The sequence below is a fragment of the Kogia breviceps genome, chromosome 6 (genome assembly GCF_026419965.1).
Source record: "Kogia breviceps isolate mKogBre1 chromosome 6, mKogBre1 haplotype 1, whole genome shotgun sequence".
In the NCBI taxonomy this organism is placed as follows: Eukaryota; Metazoa; Chordata; class Mammalia; order Artiodactyla; family Physeteridae; genus Kogia; species Kogia breviceps.
This window is the reverse complement of record NC_081315.1, coordinates 98503616-98517952: the sequence shown is the minus strand read 5'-3', so window position 1 is coordinate 98517952 and position 14337 is coordinate 98503616. Positions and strand designations below refer to the sequence as shown.

The window sequence follows — 14337 nt, the reverse complement described above, 5'->3', positions numbered from 1 at the left end:
GAATAAACACACAGACCTACTAGAGAATGGACTTGAGGATATGGGGCGGGGGACAGGTAAGCTGGGACAAAGTGAGAGAGTGACATGGACAATATATACATTACCAAACGTAAAATAGATAGCTAGTGGGAAGCAGCCGCATAGCACAGGGAAATCAGCTCGGTGCTTTGTGACCACCTAGAGGGTTGGGATAGGGAGGGTGGGAAGGAGAGAGACACAAGAGGGAAGAGATATGGGGATATATGTATATGTATAACTGATTCACTCTGTTATAAAGCAGAAACTAACACACCATTGTAAAGCAATTATACTCCAATAAAGACGTTATAAAAAAAAAAGAAGTGAAAGAAGATAGAAGATGACTGTAGAAGGTGTACAACACACAGACTGAATTCTATACAAAAATCAAGGCTCAGATTTATTTACAATACGTTTAAATACAATTTTGTGGTTTTGTATTAACTACAAAATATATTACAACATTCTTCTCAATCACACAGGGATTGATGTGAGAAGACACCTTACTGGGCCTAGTAATTCCCACTCGATGCCCTGCAACTTAAAAAACACTCAGCTCTGCTGTAAAAATAATTCTACATTGGTCTCATGTAACACTTCCTCTGAAAGTCTTCCAGAGCTGAAAAACTTATGGTATCTTTGTTATTCTATTGGGATAAACACACTTTTAGAAACACTTCAGCTTTCCTTTTGTTTTTATTGTGTCAAACAACAACAAGAACAACAACAAACGAAAATACACAGTGTGAGTACAAGATTACTCAGGATCCCATCATTCTGATAGTTATTTCAAGGGCTAAGATAAATTATCTGCAGTTATATGGAGACAATATGGCTGCATGGACCAGGAGATCTGGTCTGTGTTAAAGATACCTTTACATTTGTAGTGAAAGCCATTTCCATGAAAATGATAAGGAAACAGTACTATTTTATTCTACTGGTATTGATGAATGTGCATCATATGTCACATTTGATTCCCATTAAGATTTGAAACCTATGAAATCTAAGATTTCAGGCTTTAACACACAGAATCATGATATCTTAGAAACAGAGAAGGCCAATCTCCCTTCAGTGCAGCAATTCTTTGTGAAACTTCCAGGACGAAACATAGCTGAAGCCTCTGTTTGATACTCCCACTGATGGAGAACTTACTACTTCACCATGCTAATTGTTTCTCTGCAATATTGCTATGTCTCAAACAGTCTACTTCATATGTATGCAAGTTTATCCTAACTGTTGGTCCTATTCCACTGGGACATCACAGAGTACATTCTTATTTCCATAGCCACATTTTCAAATGTCAGAAGACAGCTAGACTTGTTCTTCCAATCATTTCCTAGAAAAATAAACACAGTTCCTTCCAGGACTTTATGTAAGACATGATTTTCAGCTTCTTGGTCATTCAGTTTTTTCTGATCTAAACATGCTTTATTTGGTCAATAACCCTCATGGGACAAAATAATATCCTAGAGGTGGCTCTAGTTATAGGCAGTATTTTGAAGCTATCATCTCCCTTACTTGGGATGCTAAAATGCCATTAATTTAAAGCAAAATCCTCAGGTGGTTTTAAAATTAACCCTATTCAAAATAAGATATCTTTTATATTATTCTCTTTCATAGTTACTCTTTTTTAAATGATGTGAAATGTACATGCACTAAAATACATAAATACTAACTATGCAGTTTTAACATGGTTATACCTGTTTAACCAACACCCTCTCACAATATAAATATTTCCACCTCTCCAGAATATATCCTCATGTCTCTTTCGAAACAATTCCCTCTAGCCCTAACACAAGGACAACCCCTGTTCTTATATATTTTTCTTTAACTTAGTGCTTCCTGTTCTTGAACTTCAGATAAATTAGGTTTGTTGAGTCTGATTTCTTTTGCTCAAAATTAAGGATGTGAGATTCATCCATGATGTTTTTTGTATTAGTAGTTTGTTCCTTTTGATTGCCCAGCAGTATTCCACTGTATGATTATATCACAATTTGCCAGTCTTTTGCCTAGTTGATAGAATTTGGGTTGTTTATAGATTTCCACTATTGTGGATAATGTTGTTATGAATTTTTGTGTACAAGTCTTTGTATAGATATACATTTTCATTTCTCTTGGGAGTCGCCTTGCCGGGTAGTATGAAAAGTGTATGTTTAAAATAGAAGAATGATCAATCTGTTCTCCATACCATCTGTAATATTTTGCATTCGTACCATTATGTTCCAGTTACTCACATTTGGTAATGTAAATCTTTTTAGTTTAGCCATTCTAGTCAATAGGATGGCCATGCACACTGCTTTGGTTTGTCTGGGACAGTCCAGATTTATGCTTGGTGTCCAAGTTTAATTCTCTCTGTCTCTCTCTCTCTGCTTAGTGAGAACATTTAAATTCTACTCTCTTAGCCAATTTCAATTATACAACACAGTGTTACCAACAATAGTCACCATGTTATCTATTAGATTCTCAGACCTCATTCATCATATAATTGAAAGTTTGTATCCTTTTACCAACCTCTCCCTGTTCTCCCCTTAATCCCCCAGCTCCTGGTAACCATTTTTCTACTTTTCTATTCTCTGTTTCTGTAAATTTGACTTTTGGATTTTTTATTTCTTTTTTAGGTTTCACATATAAGTGATACCATCCTGTATTTGTCCTTCTCTGTCTGGCTTCTTTCACTTAGCATAATGCCCTACAGGTTCATACATGTTGTCACAAATGCCAGGATTTCCTTCTTTTTTGAGACTAAATAGTATTACATTATATATATATATATTTTTTTCTTTTTCCATCCATTGATGGACACTTAGGTTGTTTCCATACCATGGCTATTGTGAAATTATGAATAATGAATGCTGCAATGAACATAGGAGTACACATAACTCTTTGAGATAATTATTTTGTTTGGATATATATTCAGAAGTGGGATTGATGGATCATATGATCATTCTATTTTTAATTTCTTGAGGAACCTCCATACTGTTTAGCACAGTGGTTTTATCAGTTTATATCCCCACCAACAGTGTACAAGCATTCCCTTTTCTCCACATCCTTGTCAATATTTGTTATCTCTTGTCTCTTTGATAATGGACATCCTAACAGGCATGAGGCCAGTTTAATTTGTAATAGTGCTCCTTTTACTCTTGAGAGTGTCCCAGTTTAGACAATGAATTATATGGTCAATCTGGTTAATCAGGGACTCTGGTATGACCTATACCCTAGTGGAGGTGGTAAAGGGTCATGTCTGCAAGTACCAGGATCTATTTGAGGGCAGAAGAAACATGGCAGGCCGTATAATCCAGATATCCTACTGAGAGGAACAGTTTCTGGAAAATTTCTCCAATGAGAGTCACATGTGTTAGAAGCAGATGAGCAAATTGCTAACCAATTTACACCATTAAGAGTCATCACTATTAGAAATGCAACTAGAATCAATAAATAGCATAAGGCTCTTTGTGAGTTTCCAGCATGGAAAAGTTTCCAGCATGGCAAAGCATGTTATTTATGCTACATAAAAAAATTTCCAAAAGCTTAGTGGCTTGAAATAACACATGATTATTATCTCACTGTTTTTGAGGGCAGGAGTCTAGGCATGACTTAGCTAGATTTTCTCCTTCAGGGTCTTACTAGGCTGCAATCAAAGTGCCAACAAACCGCCTTCTCATATGAAGACTCAACTGAAGAAGAATTCACTTCCATGTTCACTCAGGTTATTGGTTAGAATTTATTTCCTTGCAGCAGTAGGACTTGAAGTTTGGTTTTATTTCTGGCTATTGGTTGGAGATCACTGGATCTAAGAGACTGCCCACAGTTCTCTGCCATGTGGACCTCTCCGTAGGCAGTTTACAGCATGGCAGCTCGATTCTTCAAGGCCCGTAGGAGAGCAAAAGCTGGTCGGCTGGCAAGATGAAGTGTTATGTAACATAATATATGCGTGACATCTCAACATCTTTGCCTTAATTTACTGGTTAGAGTAAAGTCATAGGTCCCACATACACTCACACAAGAATTACACAAAGACATGAATTTCTGGAGGTAGGAATCATGGGGCCACATTAGAGTCAGTTCTCTTCCACACTCTGCAATATTATCTTAACAGGGCATTAGAAATTACTAATTTTCTGTTATCTACACTTTTCTTAGAAGAAAAAAAAGAACAGTTTTCCAGAAGGAAAGCTAATTGGGGTAGGGGCTTGAGCTATCTATTATAAATTGAATTTTAACCAGTGGTTTAGTTTTCCAGGGAATTCTGTCTATCTATCTATCTATCTATCTATCTATCTATCTATCTATCTATCTATCTATCATACATTTTTCCATTCTTACTTTCAAGCTTATTCTTCCAAATGTCTTCTAATATTTCTACTACTAGGCCATGATCAAATCACATTAAGCTTTTCTTGATTATCTTAGTTCACAGGAATTTCTCTCTTCTCTTCAAGTCAGATATATATTGGTATGAATCCTGACTTTATCACTCACTAGATTTTATGAACTAAGAAAGATTATTTAAACTTCCTGAATATTAACCTTTTTATTGGCAAAGTGGGAATAGTATTATTTGCTTCACCTGCTTCTTGAGAAGTGGAACTGTAATTATACACAAATAGCCTGGTCCACAGAACATCCTATCCAAATAGTGTTTCCTTTATTCCCCGCCTTTTCTTGCCTTTCTCTACTCTCTATATCATTTTTAACACTCAATGCATATTAGTCAGCATAGTTAATTTTGTTATGTGTATATGTATACACATCTGGGAGATATATGTAATTATTACACATTGCATTTTGGGGGGTGATAATGTCAAGTAGGTTTTCCAGCTGTGGTGATGGATCTATACTGGTTCATCCACATTCTCTCCCCAATCTCTGGAATAAGTTGCAGCAAATCTATGAAATGATTAGGCAGTTTACCCTTATCCAATATTGGATCACTTTATTATAGAATTCATTTTGTGGTGGCTATCCTTATTATTCTAGACCCTGTTATATTCCAATCTTAGGGCCTCTTTCTCTCTCATCTTCTTAATAGTCTTTTGGAACTCTCCAGGGGGAGGGGGGAATATTTAGGGCCCTGGTTTATGGTTTTAGGTATTAGATAGCTTTTTTACGATACCTGCCAGGAAAGTTTTAATTATATAAATTCCTCATTATATAATTCCAGTGGGAAAACTATATTCTTTAAGGAACACTCTGGCACTTCATTTTTAAAGTCCATTTCTAAAATTAATATGAAGTAGCATAACATATTTCCCCCCAAAAGAATAACTTTCATGAATTTTCCCTGAGAGTGTTTTTAAAAATATATATCCTTACATAAATAAAGGCACAGACTTAACCTTGTAACTTTGTAATTTCAGATGTAATAAATAAGTTATAGTCAACTACTGAGTTGGTCATCTTATAATTTTGAGCCCCAGGCTTTTGTTTATTAACTGAGGAATTTGGAGAAGGTGATTCTTTAGTTCCTATGGGCTCTACAATTTTGGAAAATTAGTTGCATTTCCATTTATTAATTTCTTTTTATAAAATTGCATTCATTCATAATTTATTGTAACTTTCAGTTTTCTTTCTTCATTCTCAAGCTTGTGTAGGTGCTCATTTGAGAACAGGATAGGTCTGTTAAAGTCACATCAGGAGTTTTGACATATAAATTTGTGCTGGTCAGGAGGTATAGAAAGATAGAGATTTCCAACTAAGGGTAGATAATCAGGCATCCCTTTCGATCTCTACTTCAAAGAGAATAGAACTTCTCTTTGTTATCAACACCAAGAATACAAACCAGGACGCCGAAATCAATTAACAAGACTTTCAGAACTGAGTCTAAAGAAAACGTTTCAAGTTGCTTTCTCAGAAGTGAAAAGAACTGGGTATGGGGGAAGACTATAAGTATCTTTTAACGTTCAGGTGGCAGAAGTTTGCATCTGAACAGCAAAATTGTCTAGCAAAATCTGAGGACATGCAGTAACTGACTTCTACATTCTTGAGCTACAGACATTCTTCTTGAATGTCTAGAATATTAACGGATGGGAGATAGCCAATATATGTCCATCACTGTTCTCAGTACTGAACATGCACACATCTGACAAGGCTGCTACCCAGTCATTCAAGTGTGGCTAAAGGGGCTCATTTCTGACCTGCAGTCTGTTCCATTCTGACTGCAAATACAGTTTGTATTTTGGAGCCAGCAGGGCCACCCATGGAGCCTGTCACTCAGCAATTGGCAGAGACACGATCACTTTGCCTTCAAAGTTACATCATATTTTTAATCAAATTTATGTTCTCTACTTCTGGGAAACTCATGATTCCCCTACTGTTCATTTCCAAATTTCAGAAGGGCATCCCTGTCTTCTTTGTCCTTTTTCCAATTGATAAGAACCGGTAGACTCCTCAAACCCAAGAGCACCAGCGCTTAGGCAACTACCTTCTATAGAGCCCTTATTTCATAGAACAGATGAAGAAAGCTTCACACAAGGAAGTGACTTGCTCAAGGCCAAACAGGAAAAGGCAGAGATGGAATGATAAGTCCCATTTCTTGACTTCCAGTTCCAAGGGCTTTCTCTGACTCCATGCTACATCAGTGTGATCTCTTGGGTGAGCTTCATTCTGATCTGTTTTTTAATATGCATCCTGCTATGATTAGCCCAATATGACCTTCACAGCTCATTATTATCATTGACCATTATATGATGAACTTCATAAATGAACAAAAAGTAAGGTAAATAGTTATGTTAGACATGCTGTCCTTGTACACTGATTTTGCTCAAAGTAATAATAATCTTATATTGTAAGAGTACTTTGTAGATCCAAAAAGCACATTCATATATTTGATCACTTTGATATATATATTTTTTTCCTTTAAGGAAACTCTGTGAATTCAGCAAAATGATTGGACCCAAAGGCTGACAATGGCTATGTAGCAGATTCACCTTGTCATACAGAAATATCTATTTATCCAAGTATAGGTGTGAAATGGTTAATCCACGCATCCTGATTAACAGAGTGATGCATTATAGATATTATCTAAACATTTTTCTGTGTTTGTTTTTAACTTTTTAAAAGTGCATATATTTTTAAAAAATATTCAAAGCCATTTCAGATTTTAATACACTCCATTTACAGTTATTACAATAGAATTTCATTCAAATTCCCATCCCACACTACAATCCAGTTAACAAAGGTTTTGAGTAATGCTGAAGTAACAACATTTTACATTGAACTAAAGTGCCTGACATTTCATTTAATTTAGTATACATTTTGCTTATTTCATGAAGAATTTTAAGCCACTTACAATACAAATAAAATATAAGTAGAAAATCAAGAACATGTAAAAATTAAAAAGTACAGATCATCAAGGCCAGGTTAGATGTTAATTGAATTTCACATTCACCTTTCAGCTCCAAGAATCAAAAACCAAAAAATGATAGAAAGAAAAAAGAAAAAAAAATAGAAATCATTTATTCATTTTACTGTATTTCTAAAATATCAATATCAAAAAAGAATCAGGCAATATCAAAACGATTTAGACTTTTAAAGACAAGAATACACGGAAACAAACACTCAACACAAATGTATTGAAAATGGTTTATTGTTTCTTTAGTAATTGAAAGGGCATTTGGAATATGGCAAGGCCTTAGCATATTGTATTAAATATCTCCTGGATAGCTGCAGTATGGAAGATACAGAACTCATATGCTTAATGATCCAAAATACTGGCATTTTTGAAAGACTAGAATAGATTATCTCTAATGTTTCTTTCAGTTCTAATTTCACTGACTCTGATTCACATGGAAGCTGTGACTGATTGACATTTGTGAATCTCAGATTTAGATCTCCTTGTTCCAGGCCTCCAAACAGTGCCAGACATACCCTATTAGGGATTCAACGAATGAGACATTGACGGGTTTGGTGACCTCCCTGGATGTATCTTGCCTTCCGATGTTGAATTCAGTAAAATCAGGGTCCTCCCACTTGGAGTTTCTTAATTTCTGGCAATTCCCGAAGCCCTTCCTCCCTAGGATGCTCTCCTTCATTGCTCCAGAAGGCAAGCTACTGAATAAGTGCTTCCCAGAGGAAGGGAAAAGTTACTTGGAAGAGGCTAGACTCTGCTAGATAAGTAAAAACTTTTATAAATACCTGGCTTGAAACTGAGAGAGAAGAAGGTTTTCAAATCAAAGTGCTAAATTAAGAAGCTTAATTTTGGTACTTCAGCTGACTGAGTTGTTTATGGAAGGGTTTATGCTAACAGTTCCCCCGCATCCACAGGGGATGAAGAGCTGAAACTGATAAGATAGCTTCAGTGGGAGGAAAGGACTGTCTCACTCCAGTAGCTCTGTCTTCAAAAAGCATGTGAAGAGTGCTGAGTCCAGGACTGTTTTGGTCCCATGCTGGTATAGAGATAGCTACAGCATACTGCCTTTCTCCATACTGTGGTTTCCTTGGAGGAACAGAACCAACACTTATGTTTCTTGTGGACTTCTCCAATTTATCATTACAAATACAATCACAAAGAGAAAATTCTTTGTCAGGGGAAGGAGGAAGACACTGGCTTTGAACAAAAGGACTTAATTGGGATTTATACTATGACTAATTTCAGATTCTAACAATAACTTGCTGAGGAAATTATTTGCTCACTCTGGAGCTGTTTTTCCCATCTGAAGATGGGAGTTAAAGTTTTTATATGGTCTCCATCATACTCTGCACCTCTAGAAGTTCCTTATTATATCATTCTAATGTTAAATATATTTCAAGGATAGTCCAGTATATGTATGTATTGAAGTTCTAAAAATCAAGTTTGGCACTGGATGTAGTAATATTACTTTTGGAAATTTACATAAAAATAATAAGACATTTGCAGAAGTATTTATCTATCAGAATGTTTATTTCAATATTATTTAAGTGGTAAAGGTTGGGAACAAACTAACCTCACAATAAAAAATGATTGAATGTATAAATTATTATTTATCCATATGAGGGCATAAGGTACAATTATTTATATTCAGATTGCTGAAAACTATTTAATGGCATAGAACATGTTCACAGTGACATCCAAATAATAAAATCAGATTACAAGCAGTAAGAAGATATCTCAATTTTGTTAAAGATAAAAATAAATTTGTTAAAGATATATGTGTGTTAAATGGAATAGAAAAAAGCCTGGAGAACTCTGTTTCAAAATTTCAACTGTGTTTATTTCTGTTTAGGTATCTGTTGGTAGTTTTTATTTATTATTATAGCATTCTACAATTTTCAATATTTTTATAGTGAAGGTTGATTACATTTGCAATCAGAAGTAAACATGATTAATTTCATTTAAATACTGCAGAAAAAATAATGTATACACCCTCCCTTTCTTCACCTTCCTACCTCCCAATAGCTCAGGAGCTTGAAGAAAAATCTTCAAGTATTGTGACAAATAATATGCTATCTAAATAACTTTCAAAAAGTTGAAATCACTTCCATTTATTTTTTGTGTGAACTGTAGATATCAGGGCTAAAGGAGACTCCAGAAGCTCTATGATTTTCTCAACTCATGTTATTGGGTCTCAGAAAAACAAATGACTTGTCAACTGTCATAAAGCAATGATCCAAGTAGTTACAAATATAAAGAATCTAAATTTTACAGACTTGACTCACAATGAGGTATACAGCACAAAGCCACCTGAAAGGAATGTGGTAATGTAAAAGCACTGAAACTATTAACTGATCTAATATTAAGATTCTTAAAAGTCTGGGACTATTCCCACCATTGTCAAGCAAAAAGCTTCGAATAAATTTCTGATTACAAATAGTACAAATAGAGTACTTTGGTTTCATAACACTTGGTGAATATGAAATGGTCCATTCCTCTAGATTTTTGCAGAAGCATACCTGGATATCATGGTACCTGAAAAGCATTCCAGTAAAATCATCTATCTATCTAACTAAAAAGATAGCTTTTTGTTGTTGAGTTTGGACAATTACATGCATTTACCTCTATCCATAAGCTCAAGATGCCTTTCCTGTTCATGAGGTGTTGCAGCTCAATGACTGTGCTTTGACCATTTGTGGCCAGTGTTTACCCCCAGGACAAAACTCACAATGGGGCACAACATGGCTAACATCCAGAATGATCACGAGAACCACACAACAGCTTTGTCACCCCTTCAAGAACTTCTCAGCAAGGAGCTCGAAATTGTTGACCGTCTGGTTGGAAACACTGGCAATAATTTGTTTAATATTAGAATCAGTATTATGTTTGTCAGTAAGAAGAATTTTGTGGGATTGTAATCACCATGGTAGTCCATGTTAGGTAGACTCTTATTATTATCTTTGTTTTCACTTGCTCATTAGTTTCTGGGAAATTAATTCTGGGCTTCATAGTCAATGTTTTCTTATTAGACATTGGAATTCATCATACCCATTCTTTATAATCTTAAATGTTAGGAGACTAGATGAGTTAAAAGGATTACACAGATTAATAAATTTTAATGCATCTGAGGACTTTAGAAGTTATAGGAGCCATTAGTCCTGATTTTCTCAACATGATTCCAAATGTGAAAAGTTCTTTTCAAGGACCTAAATATTTCAGAATACATTTACTCATTATAGTGTCTAGAAAAATGGGTAACTTAACTGAATATTATCTAGGCTAGTGACTCATACCAATGCTGGAGAACCTGAAGCTTAGGAAGATGAAGGAACATTCCTAAGGTCATAGTGGCAGGATGAGACCCAGTGCCTCATTTTAGACCCCAGTTCCATGTGTTTTCTTTTAGGCTGATCATACTTGTTCACATCTCTTGAAAGGTTTTAATATGGCTCTTGGGGACTGGGAGAAATATGAAAAATTTTTGGTATTATTGTTGCAAATTCTAGCACTATTCACTTTATATTTTTATACAATTTTAAAAGGTTACACTCCATTTACAGTTATTACAAAATATTGGCTATATTCCCCATGTTGCAAAATACATCCTTGTAGTCTCTCTTATGCCCAATACTTTGTACTTCCCACTCCCCACCCCTATATTTCCCCTCTCACCTGCTGGTAACCACTAGTTTGTTCTCTCTATATATGAGTGTTTCTTTTTTGTTCTATTTGCTTGTTTGTTGTATTTTTAGATTCCACATATAAGTGACATCATACAGTATTTGTCTTTCTCTGTATGACTCATTTCACTTTGTGTAATACCCTTCAAGCCCATCCACATTGCTGCAAATGGAAAAATTTCATCCTTTGTTATAGCTGACTAGTATTCCATTGTGGGTATGGGTGTGTACATATATATATATATATATATATATATATATATATATATATATATATATATATATATATATAAAACATCTTCTTTACCCATTTATCTGTTGGTGGATACTTAGGTTGATTTCATATCTTGCCAGTTGTATGTAATGCTTTTATGAACATTGGGGTGAATGTATCTTTTTGAATTAGTGTTTTTGTATTTTTCAGATATGTACACAGGAGTGAAATTGCTGGGTCATATGGTAGTTCTATTTTTAGTTTCTTGAGAAGCCTACATATTGTTTTTGATGGTGGCTGTCCCAATTTACATTCTCACTAACAGTGTACAAGGGTTCCCCTTTCATCACAGTCAATATCTGCACATCAATCAGTGTGATATACCACATTAACAAATTGAAGAATAAAAACCATATAATCATCTCAATAGATGCAGAAAAAGCTTTTGATAAAATTCAACATCCATTTATGTTAAAAACTCTCCAGAAAGCAGGCATAGAGGGAATATACCTCAACATAATAAAGGTCATATATGAAAACTCCCAGCTAACATCATACTCAATTGTGAAAAGCCAAAAGCATTTCCTCTAAAATCAGGAAAAAGACAGGGTGCCCATTCTCATCACTTTTATTCAACATAGTTTTGGAAGTCCTAGCCACAGAAATCAGACAAGTGAAATAAAATGAATCTAAATTGGAAAGAAAGAAGTAAAACTGTCACTGTTTGCAGATGACATGATACAATACACAGAAAATCCTAAAGACACCAGAAAATGACCAGAGCTCATCAAAGAATTTGGTATAGTTGTAGGATACAAAATTAATATACTGAAAAACTGCAGCTTTTCTAAAATAACAGTGAACTATCTGAAAGAGAAATTAAGGAAACAATCCTATTTACCATTGCATCAAAAAGAATAAAATACCTAAGAATAAATTTACCTAAGGGTGTAAAAGCTCTGTACTAAAAAAACTGTAAGACACTGATGAAAGGAATTGAAGACAACACAAACAGATGGAAAGATATACCGTGTTCTTGAATTGGAAGGATTAATATTGTTAAAATGACTACCCAAAACAATCTACAGATTCAATGCAATCCCTATTAAAATACCAATAGCAGTTTTCACAGAATTAGAACAAATAATTTAAAAATTTGTACAGAAACACAAAAGACCCCAAATAGCCAAAACAATCTTGAGAAAGAAGAACAGGGCTTCCCTGGTGGTGCAGTGGTTGAGAATCCACTTGCCGATGCAGGGGACACGGGTTCATGCCCTGGTCCAGGAAGATCGCACATGCTGTGGAGCGGCTGGGCCAGAGAGCCATGGCTGCTGAGCCTATGAGTCCGGAGCCTGTGCTCCGCAACAGGAGAGGCCACAACAGTGGGAGGCCCGCGTACCGCAAAAAAAAAAAAAGAAGAAGAAGAACAGAGCTGGAGGAATCATGATCTCTGACTTCAGAATATACTACAAAGCTTCAGTAATCAAAACAGTATGGTATTGGCACAAAAACGAACACATAGATCAATGGAACAGGATAGGGAGTCCAGAAATAAGCCCACACACTTATGCTCAATTACTCTAAGAGGCAAGAATTTACAATGGAGAAAAGATAGTCACATCAATAAGTGGTGCTGGGGTAACTGGAGAGCTACATATAAAAGAATAAAATTAGAACATTCTCTAACATATACAAAAATAAACTCAAAATAGATTAAAGACCTAAATGAAAACTTTTAAGTAACAATTGTGTAAGATTAAAGTTTTAAGCAGTCCCAAGTTCATCTGGTTATAGGCCTGATTTTGTAGGCTTATTCTGTTGGTACCAGAAGTTGTCACTGAAGTACTCTAGTTTTAATTCTTCTATTATTTCTGCCACAGACCGAAGAGCTTTCCTCCTCTCTAAATTCCAGACCTGGGTTTTCCTTTATCTCATTTCAAAACCAGGATAGAAGTGGTGGTGACAGAAATAATCTGTATCCTCTCTTTTATTCGTATGAATTCTTTCAACATGTGTAGATGTATCATGGCTAGGCTCTGACAGAGGAAATGTCTTTGGATATGGAGAGAGAAGAAGGTATAGAAAATAGATGTGGTCTGCTGTCCATAGTCCTGAAATGTCATTTTCAACTTGCCCTGCCATAACGGGTAACTTTGGCAACATCTCTCAAGAAATCTGAACAAGGTAGGAAAATGTCTTGTGGAAGAGAATGGAAGAAGCACAAAATGATATGAAGGAAGAGAAGATATTAGACAGGAATGGTCTGTCACTGATTGCAGAGAGTAAAACAAGAGATTATTCTTTGATGTAGTGGTCACAGTATTACAAAAAGATTGTTTTCCCTCCAGGAAGTTGGTTGACGTAAGGCACTCCCATTCCCACCCATCTGTATCTACCTCTCCTTGATGGTTTAGGTCTTAGTTAGCCAGGCATATTTTATCCAGATAAAACCATGGAGAAAACACTAATACATGTTTCTTTGGATGTTAATTTTAAAATAATCATAAATTTTCTGACCAGTTCTTCTAGAATTGGGGCACAAAGCAGAAGAGGGAAATGACACGAGTGATTGGAATGTGTCATTCTTGAGACAGGAACCATAGAGAGATGCTACAGACACAAAAGTGAATAATGAAATTTTTGTTGCACAGTTTAGAGAAAAAAAAAAATTCATACAGTTAGTTTTCATTGACTTCTGAGCATATGGTAAACAATTTCTGTGCATTATTTCACTTGATCATCAGAAAAATCTTATGACATTGATATTATTTTCACTAATTTTTTTAGGTGAAGAAACTAAGACTAACAGAAGTTTTAAAGAATGTCCAGAGATACATGGCTTATGACAGAGCTCAAATCCAAACCTTTCTGATTCCACAATTCATGTCCTTAATAATTCAGCAATGCAGTGGTATGTGTGACAATAGAAGTATGCAAAAAGTGCTGGCTGATTTTCAGTAAATAAGAAAGCTGTTGAACTTCTCTCAAGTCTGAACAAGGTGATGCATAGTAGTAAACTGAAGTGGAAGAGAAGGAAGACACAGTGATAGCAAAACTGAGCTTTGACGGTTGAG

General features: G+C 35.3%; 1 protein-coding gene across 1 annotated transcript in view; it reads left to right on the top strand.

Moving 5' to 3' along the window:
* LOC131758188 (cytosolic beta-glucosidase-like) overlaps window positions 1-14101 on the top strand; it is a 561551-nt gene extending 547450 nt beyond the window's left edge. Inside the window, exon 6 of the mRNA XM_067036251.1 lies at window positions 14051-14101. The gene's annotated coding sequence lies outside the window, so the exon portion shown is untranslated. The remainder of the gene's footprint in view (window positions 1-14050) is intronic.
* Window positions 14102-14337: the final 236 nt, after the last annotated feature.